General features: G+C 43.6%; 1 protein-coding gene across 3 annotated transcripts in view; it reads right to left on the reverse strand.

Annotated features, from left to right (window-relative positions):
- Nucleotides 1–18,736, reverse strand: part of LOC115167849 (FERM and PDZ domain-containing protein 3-like) — a 136,420-nt gene that overhangs the window by 44,911 nt on the left and 72,773 nt on the right. Inside the window, exon 1 of one of the 3 annotated variants that reach the window (XM_029722543.1) lies at nt 16,552–16,680. The exons of the other annotated variants lie outside the window; for them this stretch is intronic. The gene's annotated coding sequence lies outside the window, so the exon portion shown is untranslated. Of the gene's footprint in view, nt 1–16,551; nt 16,681–18,736 lie in introns of those variants that run through there. 3 annotated transcript variants of the gene reach the window in all.

Genomic DNA, 18,736 nt, shown 5'->3' on the forward strand with positions numbered 1-18,736 from the left:
GGTCTGTCACGTTTGTTTTTCCTGATAACGACAGAAGGGCATTGGAGGAAAATGTCACCTCTCCAATCACAGCGCAGCGTTAATGATCCCCGACTAATCTATGACAGGCGATCAATCGACGATTTATATCCATTTCAAAGATCTCTCGTCAAGGGATAGACTCATTATAGCAGTATGCTAACAATTAACTAAAAGGATTATAATGTGTGTCCCAAATGACACCCTTTTCCCTTTATAGTGCACTAATTTTATAGGGGATATGGATACATTTGGGAGGAAGACATAGCATGATATCAACCTAGCTAGCACATTTGGTTTCTTGGAAGTTGTGGGAACATATGTTTTTGGTTTCACATTGGTTGTGGGAATGAAGCATATGTTTCGTGACCGGTAAAACAGAACAGAAGTGAAAACTGCGCCTGTACTGGGAATGTACATTTTTTAGGTTGCAGGGAGGTTCTGAGAACATTTCTGGGAGGTTTTATTAACGTTCCGAGAATGGAAGTTCTAGGTTATTTTGAGTTTTTTTCAATAACTTCCTGAAAACTTACACTGAATGTTTCAATGACATTGCTAGCTTATTTTGGCTTAACTCCAAGCATAGATAGAACACATGGAGATTAATTTTCTTAGCCCTGATCATTCAAACACATTTTTAGTTTTTTGACATGGCATCACTGAGTTTCAAACCTATAATCTTCTGTTCTTTACTCATGGCATTAGTCCACAACGCCACCAGGATGGAGCTAGCATGCTATATTTCTTTCCCCATGCAAAGGTGTTAATTTTAGTCTATTCAAACAGACCGGATTTCAAAAGAATAAAACACCAATTAAGGTCAGGTGTGGCCAATTAGTGGGCACAGCCAACACATCTAAATACACTTAACAAGATAAAGGATATTGAGAGTTTTGCTCCTGTTTAAAAATAAATGTATATGTTTTTAAATAAGTCTTATGTTTTTTATAAAAAGTTTTCTAAATGTTCTTGAAACAATTTGAGAACATGACTTTAAATAGAACCATAAGGAAACCTGTAAGAAACATTTTGCTGGACTACTGAAATTCCCACAAAAGAACGTTGTTTCTTAACGTTCTTGGAACAATTAGAGAACATTCCCAATGTCAAACCAGTTGGAGAACGTTCCTAAAACACAACCAAAATTAACACAATGCAACAGTAAACATGTCGCCCCCCCACGAATGACGCAACACCCCCCTTTGGGCCAATTGAGATATCACGTGTGACTATCGCGTGTGAGTATATTACTATAGGTTCCGCCTTGGGCCAATCAGTTTCATTTAGTAAATGCCGGATCTCTATGGCAAGACAAATCATTCAGCCAAGTTTTGTCAAAATCGGGCCAGTGCTGTCTGACTTATAACGTGTGACTAGCAACTATCTATTCTCTACCATTCCCAGAAGGATTGTGGGAAGGTTGTATGCAAAATAACCATAGGACAACCACTCTCTCCACAAGCTCTAAGAAACATGCTTCTTAAAATATTATGTGGTAGTTGGGAAGGCTTCCCTGTCAGTATACAGACTGTGTCCTCACTGGTTCCCAGCAAACAGAGAACGTTCATACAACATTAGGTAACCATACATTGTTTGCTGGGAAGTTGTTTTCAGGAACTTGTGAAACTCCTGATGTATAATGTTTGTTGTTTATGGTAATTCAGGCTGACGTGTGAAGGTATTTAAGTCCTAACTGTTGCTTAGACTCTCTTGCTATGCTATGCTATGCTATGCTATGCTATGTATCGAGAATCACCAGCTATTGTTGCAAAACCTACTCATATTCTGTGATTAAGCACTTGTGACTAAGTAGCCTATAGCTGTCACAATGTAATTGTTCTCTCTCTCTACCCCACTCTTTCTTTCTCTCTCGGCACCCTGCCACCTCCCACCCTCCCATCTGCATTATCGCTCTCTCTTTCTCTCCGCCAATTCTCTCTCCCCCCTCTCTCTCTTTCTGTCTTTGCTTCCTCGCCCCTCTCTCTTCCTCCTCTCTCTCCCTTTTTCTCTGCTCCCTCTTCACCATTGGGAGGGAAGGAAACCCATTCTGTTTCGTCATCATGGAGCCTCATAGGGATTGGTTATCCATCAGTGGCCTGTGACGGCTGTATACCATTATGCATGTCAATGGCTCCTCCACACATTTTACATTTTTACATTTTAGTCATTTAGCAGACGCTCTTATCCAGAGCGACTTACAGTAGTGAATACATACATTTCATTTTCATTTCATGCATTTAAAAAAATATATATTTGTAATGGCCCCCCATGGGAATCGAACCCACAACCCTGGCATTGCACACACCATGCTGGCATTGCAAACACCATGCTCTACCAACTGAGCCATAATGGTACCCACCCTGCCAGGGTTGGGTACCATTATGCTTGTCATATCTACTTAGCACCTCCCCTTCAGCCCATCCCTGCCAGGAGAGGGGGCAGGATTTGTGTCCTGACCAAGGAGATAGCATAAATATCCCTGCTAAGGAGAGAGAGCCCACACTTATCCTCTCCAGCCACAGACATTACTCACTGGGGCCAGACCCCGGAGCCAAGAGCCAAGAACCCAGAACTTGGAACCTGTAATCTATTCTAGAACCTATAGAACAGGAGCCCAGTAAGTGTCAGACATACAGTAGACAATACATCAGTCCTATATCTATGGCGAAACTTAGGGTTCCAAAGTTCTCCTAACTTTCCCAAAATTCCCTGGTTTTCCAAATATTGGACGATTCCAGATTCCCTGCTTTATACCCCTCTGATTACAGGAATATTCTAACTGGGATTTCCGGAAAACCATGGAATTTTTGCAACAATAAGACAGCTAAAGAAGATCTCTGGAGTTCAATGCAGTTGTGTTCTGAATGAGTGAACCCAATCCTTTCCCTTCACAGTTTGATTGACAAATGAATTGACAAATGGATGTTTAATCACAAGCCACAGCTGGCAGCCAGTGAGCTGGAGTCAGCCAATCATTCACTGAGTGTAAAGAAACAGTTTTAGCTTATTTTCTGTTCAATACCTCATGCTACAACCACTATGTTCAGTGTTCAATACCTCATGCTACAACCACTATGTTCAGTGTTCAATACCTCATGCTACAATCACTATGTTCAGTGTTCATTGACTTATGGGACTTCATCCTAGGAGTAAAGGATCGAGGCTAATACTGTGAGGAAAAGATAGGATGTGAGAGGGAGAAAGAAGAGAGAGAGAGAGAGAGACAAAGAGAGGGAGAGAGAGTGAAAGACAGAGACAGACAGGCAGGCAGCCAGAGGACACAGAAGCAGATAAACAACAATCCGGTAACAGTGATCGACCTTTAGTGAGCGAGGAAGCCCAGGAATTCTGTCAAGAACCACCTCCCGAGGGCATCAACAAGCCCGGTCGTTTCCATGGTTACCACAGCGCTAGCGCGACAGTGGGGGAGGATGATTATTATTGTTATTTGGGGCTGCTAATAATTGTCCTGTTACACAAGTGTATAATGAAAATGTGTTTCTTGCATATCCCAACTCCCCCTGAGACACCCGCATAGACTGGGTTCTCAACCAGGGTCACCATTGTACAGTGCCCCTCGAGCAATTAGGGTTAAGTGCGTTGCTCAAGGGCACAGCAACAGATTTAACACCTTGTCGGCTCCGGGTATTCCAACCAACGTCTTTCGGTTTCTGGCCCAATGCTCTAACCTCGAGGATACCTCCCACCACGATGATTATGGTGATGGTGATAAGGAGTGATCATGGTGATGAGGCGACAGCTAGGTTAGGTTACAGACGACTGGCTTCACTAGGCTGCTTCACAGACAGTCCCCCTACAGCCAGTGTGGCCAGATGCTCAAACATCCCTGAGCACCAGAGGCACAGACCAAACTAATCCATTCTGCTTTCGTACCCAGGCAGGCTGTGCCCTGTGGTGCTGCCTCGGGGGTGGCTAACCCTTCTGTGGGGAGGCCGGAAGACTGGGAGATGGAGGAGAAATTTACCATCTCTGACCTTTTACATTTAATACACTCTGGAATATAACATCTGTAAATTTGGCAATGGTACAACTACAGATGTCGGATCTTAATTTGACCCGTTTCGTCGCAGGAGGAACATAATCCTGCAGCAGGAGGATTTGAATATCTGAAGAAGTATTTAGATTCGCCGCCAGGGGGTGTTTGTATACAATGCTGTACCGTACCTACATTGTACTTTAGACTGCAGGTCCACTGGCATCCAGTTCAAGTAGCCTATGTAGGCTATGTGCAGGCTACAGCGCGTCTTGTGTGAATTCTTATGTGGACTATAATAAATTAACATATTTGTAGGAGGTAGATCTATTTTCGTTAGGGAAAATCTTTTATTTTTTAATCAATGCAAGCAATAGGCAGAATAAATTATTGTTGGCCTCTGTGCCTGTGTTTTCCAGCAGTTATATCCGTGGACCCTCACACACATTTGCCAGAGTTTGAATCCAGTCCGCTGCCCTTTGACCTTACCTGTCTTTCCAACACTGTTCTATCTCTTCAAAAAAATTGCCAAAGGAGTGGGTGCCCCACTCCTTAAAGAATTATAATTGGACAAATAAAATGTTGATTGTGACCGCTGGTCAACATAAAACATGATTAGAAATAATACAAGGTAGGCTAAACTGATTCATAGAACATGCACAGACCTACCAAGCAACAATAGATGCTATGCTAACTGATATATAAAGCAACAATAGATGCTATGCTAACTGATATATGCTAACTGATTCCACCATTGAAAGAGAAAACAAACAAATAAATAGAAAATAAACTCAGTGCTGAGATTTCTGAGGTGGAAATTAAAAACTTCAGAGGACTTAAGCCTTGAATACATTGCAAGTGTGCTGTTTCACTTTTGATTAACACACTGAATGAGTGAAGGAGTTTCACCATCGGATCTTTCATTGTTAAATTAATTTATATAGCCTATAGCCTAGAGGTGTAGTGGTGCCTGGAGAAGTGGGTATGCTCTAATTTTGCAAAAAGAAAATCCCAAAGCACCCTGTGTTCAAAATTCAATGAGAAACAGTGACACATAACGCTCTGAATTACCTAAAATTATTAATCAAATATAGGCCTTTTACAGTCAGGCTAACCCAAGTTGTACTGTGCAAGTAGGTTAGTAGTAGGCCTACCATTGAAACAGATCAACTGAGTCAGGTTTTCAAAGTCACACTTTTGTTTTATAGAAAATCATTATAATTGGATGTTCTAAATTCACAACAATTCTTAATCCACATTAGGAAACCACTTTTGAGGTCTGGGAAAACATTTGATTGTAGTTAGCCATCAATTCAAGTGCAGGCACCTAGCATTGTTGTTTGGTTAACAGTGTTTCTGTAGGACACGAGATGGAGTTTGCAAAACAAATGGACACTGGATTGATGAAAAAGAATTATGACATCATTCTGTCAGGTAAGCAGGCTAGTTAACATTTAATTGAGAAGGTTTTCGGGAAAGTCATTCCATCTATCCACCAGGAGACAGTTAGGTCTACCATTAGCATCAACATATTTCTCCTGTTCCTTAATTGTTTGAAACCTGGACATTTTACTTCATATTATGAGGCATGTCTTACCTTGCTTTAACGTAGCCTATAGTCAAAATCCCACCATAGGAACTTGGTTTCTCCTGTTCTATTGGTTTTATTTAAACTTTATTTCGTTGCCTAGCAGGCATTATCCTAGTCACATTAACATCCCATGATACTTGTTGCATCTTTAGATCTCCCCTATTACATTTTTTTACGGATATTTCCATCTCTGTCCATGACACCACTCGCATGTGCATTGTGCATTTTAGAACAGTTTTTCCCTGCAAATTCCATTATGGAACATTCACAGTTAGGCCTACCACCATGTGCACATGTGAAGAAATAATAGTTTATCAACATTTTAAGCGAAACATTCAGATCTGTTCCATCAGCCCTATTAATTGATACGGCATATACCTACAGTACACTACTATGATACGCATCATGGGGATTAAGAAGCAAGCATATGCAATGCCCACTGAAAAATAAGTGGGTATGTGGCCTAGCCTAAACCTGCATATACCCTCCACTACACCACTGCTATAGCCTACATTAAGCCCACAAGTTAACTGCATTTGTTTCAATGTTTTCAGGAAGTAAAACAAATAGTCTAATAATTTACACATCAAAGAAAAGTGTCTCAGCTCAACGAAATTGTCTTTGGATATGCGCCAATGCAGCAACATTTTGCCAGCTTTACAAAATGAAATATTAAAGCCACACAATGTAGGCTTTCAGTCCACAACAAGGATGACTTCAAATGCCTGCATCAAACTGAAAGTAGACTACAGTAGGCCTATGCCACTGTAGCCGGCGCATAACAGTTTAGCAATGGAATTCTCACCTACTGTAAGGGCCATCCACACCAAAGACCATAACTATTCTGACTAATTATTCATAGCCTAACTATTAAACACGGGCAAGCATCCACTCTGGGGGAAAGTTTATCCTTCAACTGAAGGCCTAATTCTGTCAATCAACTGATGGCCCAATCAGCTTATTAACTCAGCCAGGAAAACTCAAACAGTAGCCTCGGTTTTCATACCTTTCACTATGTGACAATGGATAGGCTAACGGTTAGCCTACGGAACATACTGGAAAATAATCAAATAACAAGGGTCCTATTGCAGCAGTTGATGTTACTAGGTTATCGCCAGTTGATGGCTCGTTAAACCATCAATGCAAGCAAAATTCACCCTCACAGCTGATCTCAATTGCAACCATTATTGTTCACCTCATTTTCACTCCAGTCATTCAAGATATGTTTTCCTTCTGGTTGGTATTATCATTGGAAAAACGTAGTCCTTTTTGAACAGACTCAGGGTGATTTATTTATTTGACAAGCATTCTGTACAATAGAAACAAAGTATTTCCTCGTTTACAATGGCGATTTACCCAGCACTTGTATGAATGGAAACTAATGTTGATGTAGCGTACTGCTATTATTTGTATTAGTTTGCTATTTAGACTATGTTGTTATCCATTAAATACAACTGTCTTTCAATACAAGTGTCTGGTATGGTCATTTCTTATCAAAATCTGGGGAAATATATCCCTGGATAGTCCATATTGAAATGCTTTACTAAATCAAGTCAATCAGGAATTATTTGTGCCAGAAGGGCATGGGCCTGAATCAAACCCATGCAGACATGGTAGGCCTATATTTGCATGCTGAAGGCAGTGGCCATAACCACTAGATCAGCCCAGGCCACGATTGAATACAGCCCGACAGGATGCTCTCAATGGTGCATCTGTAAAAGTTTATGTGGGTCTCAGGGGCCAAGCCAAATTTCTTCAGCCCCCTGAGGTTGAAGAGGCGCTGTTGCGCCTTCTTCACCACACTGTCTGTGGACCATTTCAGATTGTCAATTATGTGTACGCCGAGGAAGCTTTTACCTTCTCCACTGCAATCCCGTCGATGTGGATGGAGATGTGCTCCCTGTGCTGTCTCCTGAAGTCGATGATCAGCTCCTTCATTTTGTTGACGTTGAGGGAGAGGTTATTTTCCTGGCACCACTCCGCCAGGGCCCTCACCTCCTCCCTGTAGGCTGTCTCATCATTGTTGTAAATCAGGCCTACTACTGTTGTGTCATCTGTAAACTTGATGATTGAGTTGGAGGAGTGCTTGGCCACGCAGTCATGGGTGAACAGGGAGTACAGGAGGGGGCTGAACACGCACCCTTGTGGGCCCGTTGTGTTGAGGATCAGCAGAGGGTGTCACACCTTGATCTGTTTCACTTGTCTTTGTGATTGTCTCCACCTCCCTCCAGGAGACAATCACCTCGCCCATCTTCTCCATTATCCCCTGTGTATTTATACCTGTGTTCTCTGTTGGTCTGTTGCCAGTTCATCTAGTTTGCTCAAGTCAACCAGCATTTTGTGTCTCACCTCTTGCTTTTTCTAGTCTCTCTTTTCTTGCCCTCCCGGTTTTGACCCTTGCCTGTCCCTGACCTTGAGCCTGCCTGCCGTCCGGTACCGAGGAAGGTGAAGAAGGTTTTTGATGCCCCGCTCTCCGGGAGAGAAGCTGCCCGGAAGCTAATCTAGCTCCGGCAGGATGCCCGCACAGTGGCCGGCTATGCGGTGGATTTCTACACATTGGCAGCGTAGAGTGCGTGGAACCCGGAAGCATTGTTCAACATGTTCCTGCACGGCATCTCGGAGGAGGTTAAGGACGAGCTTGCGGCTCAGGAGTTACCCACAGATCTTGACTACCTCATCGCTTTGACCATCCGCATTGATGGGCGATTGCGGGAACGACGGACGGAGAGGGAATTCAACGCCACTCACACATCCAGGGAAACACCTCCATCTTTCTTCTTCCCGGAGAGTTCTTCATTCCTGTCTACGTGATGTACTGAGCACCCAGCTGGTTGTATGGACAGGACAGTATTTCCAGAGAGTGCCACAGTCTCTGATGTCTCTCTGGAAGGATATCCTCGCCCTGAGTTTGTCTACTTTATTGTCCAGGGACTTAACATTAGAGAGTAATATACTCAGAAGCGGTGGATGGTGTGCATGCCTCCTGTGTCGGACTAGAAGTCCACTCTGAATACCTCTTCTCCGCAGGCGCCGTCTTGATGCAGCCTCTGGGATAAGTTAAATTGCTCTGGGTGGTATGAACAAAGGATCCGTTTTGGGAAAGTCGTATTTCTGGTCGGAATGCTGGTGAGTTACCGCTGCTCTGATGTCCAATAGTTATTTCCGTCTGTATGTAATAACACAAAAACTTTCTGGGCTAATAATGTAAGAAATAACAAAAAAATGAAAATAATACTGCAAAGATGCTTAGGAGCTAGAAGCAGAGCTGCCATGTCTGTCACCATCTTATATACAGAACCAGTCCAAAGTTTGGACATACCTACTCATTAATGGTTTTATTTTTTATTTTTACTATTTTCTACATTGTAGAATAATAGTAAAGACATCAAAACTGTGAAATAACACATATGGAATCATGTAGTAACCAAAAAAGTGTTAAACAAATCAAAACATATTTTAGATTTTAGATCTTCAAAGTAGCCACCTTGATGACAGCTTTGTACACTCTTGGCATTCTCTCAACCACATCTTGTTTGGGGCGGCAGGTCGCCTAGTGGTTAGAGCATTGGGCCAGTAACCATAAAGGTTGCTGCATCGAATCCCCGAGCTGACAAGGTAAAAATCTGGTGTTCTGAACAAGGCAGTTAACCCGCTGTTCCCCCATAGGTCGTCATTGTAAATAATATTTTGTTCTTAACTGACTTGCCTAGTTAAATTAGGGGTATGAGTTATCTGCTTTTCCTTCACTCTGTGGTCCAACTCATCCTAAACCATCTCAATTGGGTTGAGGTCGGGTGATTGTGGATGTTTTTTATTTTATTATAATTATACATTTTTTACCCTTATTTTACCAGGTAAGTTGACTGAGAACACATTCTCATTTACAACAACAACCTGGGGAATAATTACAGGGCAGAGGAGGGGGATGAATGAGCCAATTGGAAGCTGGGGCTGATTAGGTAAATCAGTTTTCAGTATTCTTGCACCTTATTTGTGGAACAATCTCCAAAATGTTCTTACATTTGATGTTCTGGTGCCTCTAGGTCAATTCAGAAAGTTGATTGATGACCTTATTACTGTTGAATGTGTTTGTTCTTTATGACCGTGTTTTTCTTTCTGCTTGCAATTTGTATTTATATTTTGATGTGTGTACTTTCTGTAATTTATATAATTCAGGGCTCATCTGTAAAAGAGACCTTGGTCTCAGTATTACTCACTGATAAAATAAAGGTTCAATATTTGGTTTATTTTTTTTAGGTGGCCATGATGGTATGAGCTACAATGTACAGTATATAAACGGCTTGATTATTAATGTTATCCAGTACAGGACAGACGATGTGTTATAACTGGGTTATCTCTGATTCTGATTTAGGAGTTTATTCAATATCAACTAGTGTCCTGGCAGCATTCCAAGCAGAGATAAATTGAGCAGAAGTATGTAGTCTACATCCCAAAAGGCACCCTATTCCCTAATTAATTCACTACGTTTGATCAGGGCCCACTGGGCTCTGGTGAAAAGGCTGCCAAAATTTGCCTGCCAACATTTAGCATCAAATTTACTAAATCCTTAAATCTGTATTAATCCTGTTAGCTTCATGAAAGAAGACACAGTAATCTCCTGTGAGGTGACACTTCCCAGACAAACAGACAGATAGCCCCTGTCACACGTCTGATGACACACACACACACACACACACACACACACACACACACACACACACACACACACACACACACACACACACACACACACACACACACACACACACACACACACACACACAGAGTATGTAGAAATGTGTCGTGAGTGTATTGTAGCCAACTCCTGTCCTTCATTTATTTTCAATTGTAAGAGGCGATGAACTTTGCAGAAAAGGAGAAGGCCAGAGAGCTTTGTGAGCTGCTGTGATAGATACTTACAGTGAGGGAAAAAAGTATTTGATCCCCTGCTGATTTTGTACGTTTGCCCACTGACAAAGAAATTATCAGTCTATAATTTTAATGGTAGGTTTATTTGAACAGTGAGAGACAGAATAACAACAAAAAAATCCAGAAAGCGCATGTCAAAAATGTTATAAATTGATTTGCATTTTAATGAGGGAAATAAGTATTTGACCCCCTCTCAATCAGAAAGATTTCTGGCTCCCAGGTGTCTTTTATACAGGTAACGAGCTGAGATTAGGAGCACACTCTTAAAGGGAGTGCTTCTAATCTCAGCTTGTTACCTGTATAAAAGACACCTGTCCACAGAAGCAATCAATCAATCAGATTCCAAACTCTCCACCATGGCCAAGACCAAAGAGCTCTCCAAGGATGTCAGGGACAAGATTGTAGACCTACACAAGGCTGGAATGGGCTACAAGACCATCGCCAAGCAGCTTGGTGAGAAGGTGACAACAGTTGGTGCGATTATTCGCAAATGGAAGAAACACAAAATAACTGTCAATCTCCCTCGGCCTGGGGCTCCATGCAAGATCTCACCTCGTGGAGTTGCAATGATCATGAGAACGGTGAGGAATCAGCCCAGAACTTCACGGGAGGATCTTGTCAATGATCTCAAGGCAGCTGGGACCATAGTCACCAAGAAAACAATTGGTAACACACTACGCCGTGAAGGACTGAAATCCTGCAGCGCCCGCAAGGTACCCCTGCTCAAGAAAGCACATATACATGCCCGTCTGAAGTTTGCCAATGGACATCTGAATGATTCAGAGGACAACTGGGTGAAAGTGTTGTGGTCAGATGAGACCAAAATGGAGCTCTTTGGCAGCAACTCAACTCGCCGTGTTTGGAGGAGGAGGAACGCTGCCTATGACCCCAAGAACACCATCCCCACCGTCAAACATGGAGGTGGAAAAATTATGCTTTGGGGGTGTTTTTCTGCTAAGGGGACAGGACAACTTCCCCGCATCAAAGGGACAATGGACGGGGCCATGTACCTTCAAATCTTGGGTGAGAACCTCCTTCCCTCAGCCAGGTCATGTTTTGCAGATGGGTCAAATACTTATTTCCCTCATTAAAATGCAAATCAATTTATAACATTTTTGACGTGTTTTTCTGGATTTTTTTGTTGTTATTCTGTCTCTCACTGTTCAAATAAACCTACCATTAAAATTGTAGACTGATCATTTATTTGTCAGTGGGCAAACGTACAAAATCAGCAGCGGATCAAATACTTTTCCCCCTCACTGTAGATAGAGAGAATCAGGTGATCCTATCTACTGGGGCCTGCCTTACCTAACCCTTTTTGCCTACTCCAAAGGGCTGGCTGAGGCACTCCCATTGAAAGCCTGCAGGATTCAAGCACCATTCATATAATTCAGTTTGGAATGGAACTGATGATAAACCTAATATTGTGGGTTTCTAATCCACCCAGGGTTAAATCTGTTCAATATTGATGAAAACCTTTCACTATAAATGGAATTGGCTTTGCTCAGACAGTGGGCTTTCCAACTCTGTATTCATGAAATCTCTTAGGTTCCTTCTCCATTTCCATTTCTCTATCTCTTCCTCTTTTTCAACCCTCTCTCCCCCTCTCTTTATCAGTCTCTCTCCCTCGCTTTATCTCTCACTTTCTCTCTCTCCCACCATTGCTTGAGCTGTGATAGACAGCACTTTAACGATCTAGATTCACAATCAATCTCAGGGAGGCGCATTTGACATCCTCAGAGAGAGAGGGAGAAAAAGAGAGAGAGATGGAGAAAAGGAGAGAGAGACTGAGAAAAAGAGAGAGTTGGATGGAGAGAGTGAGAAAGAGAGATGAAGAGAGAGGTATAGGCAGAGACAGAAAGACAGAGACAGACACAGAGATCTGTATTTGTCCATACCGTCTAATGGAGTCAAGACACAGAGAGCTGTATTTGTCCATACTGTCTAATGGGGTTAAGACACAGAGAGCTGTATTTGTCCATACCGTCTAATGGGGTTAAGACACAGAGAGCTGTATTTGTCCATACCGTCTAATGGGGTTAAGACACAGAGAGCTGTATTTGTCCATACCGTCTAATGGGGTTAAGACACAGAGAGCTGTATTTGTCCATACCGTCTAATGGGGTTAAGACAGAGATCTGTATTTGTCCATACCGTCTAATGGGGTTAAGACACAGAGAGCTGTATTTGTCCATACCGTCTAATGGAGTCAAGACACATAGCTAAAGATCAAGATCCAGCCGTATGCTGGCTCTCCCTCTCTCTCCACCTCTCCCACTTTCTCCCTCTCTCTACCTCTCTCCACCTCTTTCTACCTCTCTCTACCTCTCTCCACCTCTCTCCACCTCTCTACCTCTCTCTACCTCTCTCTACATTTCTCCACCTCTCTCCACCTCTCCTCACCTCTCTCCACCTCTCCCTTTCTCTCCCTCTCTTCCCTCTCTCTCTCTCTCTCTGGCTCAAAAGCTCTCTCTCTGGCTCAATAGCGCTCTCTCTGGCTCTCTCTCTCTTTGCTCATTCTTCTCTACCCCTGCCTGACTGCCTTCCTGGTCTGCATACCAGGCGTGTCTCTCTGTACTCTACCCAGTTAGACTTACCTTCCTCTCTCCAGACTAATGGCTCCCCCACCAGGTCCAGATGGCATCCATTTAGGAAGTACAGCTGAGTGATTCCTCACTTTTGCTTTCTAAGCATGTTGCTCTACCTGCTCTCCCCCTATGCTTTAGCCTGACTGGTGGCCTGAAAATGGATCATGCCAGCGGGCAAAGGTGACAGGCCCACAGCGAGTGATTGATGGAGCAGAGAACGAGTAAAACCTTTCTGGCTGTAATTAGAGTTTGGAAAATGCCAGTGACTGTTTAGAGAGTGAGAGGTGGTGGTGGAGACGCTTGGCTAACATTTCCTTTTCCTTCCGTTTCGTCTCCCAGAGCAATTATTACACGGCCCATGTCCAAAATGGCACCCTATCCCTATATAATACATTGGGCTCTGGTCAGAAGTAGTGTACTGTATAGGGTGCCATTTCAGATGCACCCACAGTCTCCTCATTTGCACTGTTCAATCTCAAGCTGCTGAGCATAAACAAGTTGGCTGTCCTAATTAGCTTATGACTGAATAAGTAATGGCGAGGGAGCCAAGCCTAGACCCCTCTGTGATCCGGCAAGTTCTGGCTGTGACGTTCAGACACCTGGTACAGTTCAATTAAGGGAATGATCAGACATAAAGTCATTATCTTGTCTCTCAGAGTGACTAAAATAGAGTTCCCAGAAACAGTGGGAAAGGGCTACACTTCAGTGTGTGTGTGTGTGTGTGTGTGTGTGTGTGTGTGTGTGTGTGTGTGTGTGTGTGTGTGTGTGTGTGTTTCTGTGTGTGTGTGTGTGTGTGTTGAATAGAAGGGTACTGATAATGTCAACAGTGTAAGCTGTATGCTGATGCAGCATCACCAACCATGCCAGGCTATAGTCCGACCCTGCCCCCAAGCCCCCACACATCAACATTCATCTGTTCTGCTCTGTCCTGTCCTGTCCTGCTCTGTCTTGTCCTGTCCTGTCCTGCTCTGTCTTGTCTTGTCCTGTCCTGCTCTGTCTTGTCCTGTCCTGCTCTGTCTTGTCCTGTCCTGTCCTGCTCTGTCTTGTCCTGTCCTGTCCTGCTCTGTCTTGTCCTGTCCTGCTCTGTCTTGTCCTGTCTTGCTCTGTTCTGCTCTGTCCTGCTCTGTCCTGTCCTGCTCTGTTCAGCTCTGTCCTGCTCTGTCCTGCTTTGTCCTGTCCTGCTCTGTCTTGTCCTGTCCTGCTCTGTCCTGCTCTGTCCTGCTCTGATCTGTTCTGCTCTGTCCTGTCCTGCTCTGTCTTGTCCTGTCCTGCTCTGTTCTGCTCTGTCCTGTCCTGCTCTGTCCTGCTCTGTTCTGCTCTGTCCTGCTCTGTCCTGCTCTGTCCTGCTCTGTTCTGCTCTGTTCTGTTCTGTTCTTCTCTGTTCTATTCTGCTATTTTCTGTTCTGTCCTTCTCTGTCCTGTCCTGCTCTGTCCTGCTCTGTTCTGCTCTGTCCTGCTCTGTCCTGCTCTGTCCTGTTCTGATCTGTTCTGCTCTGTCCTGCTCTGTCCTGATCTGTTCTGCTCTGTTCTGTTCTGCTCTGTCCTGTCCTGCTCTGTCCTGCTCTGTCCTGCTCTGTTCTGTCCTGTCCTGCTCTGTCCTGCTCTGTCCTGCTCTGTTCTGCTCTGTCCTGTCCTGCTCTGTCCTGTCCTGCTCTGCTCTGTATCTGCTCTGTCCTGCTCTTTTCTGCTCTGTCCTGATCTGTTCTGCTGTTTTCTGTTCTGTCCTTCTCTGTTCTGTTCTGTTCTGCTCTGTCCTTCTCTGTTCTGTTCTGTTCTGCTCTGTCCTGCTCTGTTCTGTTCTGCTCTGTTCTGCTCTGTCCTGATCTGTTCTGCTCTGTCCTGTTCTGATCTGTCCTGCTCTGTTCTGTTCTGATCTGTTCTGCTCTGTCCTGTCCTGTCCTGCTCTGTTCTGTTCTTCTCTGTTCTGTTCTGCTATTTTCTGTTCTGTCCTTCTCTGTTCTGTTCTGATCTGTTCTGCTCTGTCCTGTTCTGTTCTGCTCTGTCCTGCTCTGTCCTGCTCTGTCCTGTCCTGTCCTGTCCTGCTCTGTCTTGTCCTGTTCTGTTCTGTTCTGCTCTGTTCTGTTCTGTTCTGCTCTGTTCTGCTTTGTCCTGTCCTGCTCTGTCCTGCTCTGTCCTGCTCTGTTTTGTTCTGATCTGTTCCACTCTGTCCTGTTCTGTTCTGATCTGTTCTGATTCTATATTCTACATAACACTGGTCCAAACATTCTATATTATATAGAACACTGGTCCAGACATTCTATATTATATAGAACACTGGTCCAAACATTCTATATTATATAGAACACTGGTCCAGACATTCTATATTATATAGAACACGGTCCAGACATTCTATATTATATAGAACACGGGTCCAGACATTCTACATTCTACAGAACACTGGTCCAGACATTCTACATTCTACAGAACACTGGTCCAAACATTCTATATTATATAGAACACTGGTCCAGACATTCTATATTATATAGAACACTGGTCCAGACATTCTACATTATATAGAACACTGGTCCAGACATTCTACATTATATAGAACACTGGTCCAGACATTCTACATTCTACAGAACACTGGTCCAGACATTCTACATTCTACATAACACTGGTCCAGACATTCTACATAACACTGGTCCAGACATTCTATATTATATAGAACACTGGTCCAGACATTCTACAGAACACTGGTCCAGACATTCTACATTCTACATAACACTGGTCCAGACATTCTACATTCTACAGAACACTGGTCCAGACATTCTACATAACACTGGTCCAGACATTCTATATTATATAGAACACTGGTCCAGACATTCTATATTATATAGAACACTGGTCCAGACATTCTATATTATATAGAACACTGGTCCAAACATTCTATATTATATAGAACACTGGTCCAGACATTCTATATTATATAGAACACTGGTCCAGACATTCTACATTCTACATAACACTGGTCCAGACATTCTATATTATATAGAACACTGGTCCAGACATTCTACATTCTAAAGAACACTGGTCCAGACATTCTACATTCTACAGACAATGGTTCAGATATTCTACAGATAATAGTCCAGACATTCTATGCCATATTCTAACATTCTACACCTCCACAATCCTGCATAGTCCTCACATTCTAACAGGAAACAGTGTCGAACCAGACCTATGGGGCATGCTTGGCCCTACAAGTGATATTCACACTCATGGGAAAAAAATACCTTTCAGGTATTTCCAACGTTCTTCATGGTCTACATTGTTTGGACCCACAGCCTGTAGGTTACCAGACCAATAACCTTATTCTAAAAGGCACTGTCTTCCTCTTGGCTGGTCTGATCTGGTCTTCGCTGACCTGGCTTGACCCGTTAGCCCAGGGTTTACTTCTCTGAGTCATGCTTCCATTATTAAAAGGATCATCCTACCTCGCTGTGACCTTCACCAGTGCATGGAAATGAATACCCCATACACCACCCTGAGAGCAGAGCACAGTCCTCCGTGCCGGTCCGTCCCACTGCAGCCTATGTACTGTAGTTAAAAAGCTGTTGTGTGCTGGAGAGTCTTGAATTGCTTGAGCCTCGTAAAAGGTCACTAGTCTGGCTGAAGCTACTGTAACTCCCTTGCTTTTCTGTCTCCACCACTGGGCACACACTGGTTGAATCAACGTTGTTCCACGTAATTTCATCGAAATTACATTGAATCAACATGGAATAGACATTGAATTGACATCTGCTTTCTCTCTCTCTCTATCTCTATCTGCTCACCATCCATTCTTTTGTCTTTACATATGATGTCATTCTACATTTACATTTTAGTCATTTAGCAGACGCTCTTATCCAGAGCGACTTACATTGCATAAATTTTTTTTTCTTCCATACTGGTCCCCCGTGGGAATCGAACCCACAACCCTGGCGTTGCAAACACCATGCTCTACCAACTGAGCCACACGGGACCCATGATGTCATTCTAATGTATACATGATGTCATTCTAATGTATGTATGATGTCATTCTAATGTATGCATGGGAATTCAACAACATAATGACCATGGCATATATCCCCATTCTGCATGGAAACAACACTGTTGGACAGTGGCACTGGTTTTATCCACCCTACTATTTACAGTGCATGGCTGATACAGTACATTGCTTCATTCTAATTACTTTTGAAATGTGGATTTTGGAAGCCAGCAACTGTCTGACAATGACCTTCTTTACTAGAGTCAGTTATGAGCTAGTGGTGCAATGCCATGACGACGCTAAGCAACGCTCAGCTCAGACAGATGAATGGCATAGTCCTGAGGGAGAGAGAGAACAAGAAAGAGAGAGAGAGGAAAACATAAGAGCAAGAGAAAGAGAGAGAGAGATAAAGAGAATGTAAAAAAAAGAGAATGAGAGAACGAAAAAGAGAAGGTGTACTGTAGATGTGGGTGGTAATGGATCAGCTGTGGGTATAGAGCCTGTACTGTAGATGTGGGTGGTAATGGAACAGCTGTGGGTATAGAGCCTGTACTGTAGATGTGGGTGGTAAAGGAAAAGCTGTGGGTATAGAGCCTGTACTGTAGATGTGGGTGGTAATGGATTAGCTGTGGGTATAGAGCCTGTACTGTAGATGTGGGTGGTAATGGATCAGCTGTGGGTATAGAGCCTGTACTGTAGATGTGGGTGGTAATGGATCAGCTGTGGGTATAGAGCCTGTACTGTAGATGAGGGTGGTAATGGATCAGCTGTGGGTATAGAGCCTGTACTGTAGATGTGGGTGGTAATGGATCAGCTGTGGGTATAGAGCCTGTACTGTAGATGTGGGTGGTAATGGATCAGCTGTGTGTATAGAGCCTGTACTGTAGATGTGGGTGGTAATGGATCAGCTGTGGGTATAGAGCCTGTACTGTAGATGTGGGTGGTAATGGATCAGTTGTGGGTATAGAGCCTGTACTGTAGATGTGGGTGGTAATGGATCAGCTGTGGGTATAGATCCTGTACTGTAGATGAGGGTGGTAATGGAACAGCTGTGGGTATATAGCCTGTACTGTAGATGTGGGTGGTAATGGATCAGCTGTGGGTATAGAGCCTGTACTGTAGATGTGGGTGGTAATGGATCAGCTGTGGGTATAGAGCCTGTACTGTAGATGTGGGTGGTAATGGAACAGCTGTGGGTATAGAGCCTGTACTGTAGATGTGGGTGGTAATGGATCGGCTGTGGGTATAGAGCCTGTACTGTAGATGAGGGTGGTAATGGAACAGCTGTGGGTATAGAGCCTGTACTGTAGATGTGGGTGGTAATGGATCAGCTGTGGGTATAGAGCCTGTACTGTAGATGTGGGTGGTAATGGATCAGCTGTGGGTATAGAGCCTGTACTGTAGATGAGGGTGGTAATGGAACAGCTGTGGGTATAGACCCTGTACTGTAGATGTGGGTGGTAAGGGTTCAGCTGTGGGTATAGAGCCTGTACTCTAGATGAGGGTGGTAATGGCACAGCTGTGGGTATAGAGCCTGTACTGTAGATGTGGGTGGTAATGGATCAGCTGTGGGTATAGAGCCTGTACTGTAGATGTGGATGGTAATGGATCAGCTGTGGGTATAGAGCCTGTACTGTAGATGTGGGTGGTAA

The sequence above is a fragment of the Salmo trutta genome, chromosome 3 (genome assembly GCF_901001165.1).
Source record: "Salmo trutta chromosome 3, fSalTru1.1, whole genome shotgun sequence".
Lineage (NCBI taxonomy): Eukaryota > Metazoa > Chordata > Actinopteri > Salmoniformes > Salmonidae > Salmo > Salmo trutta.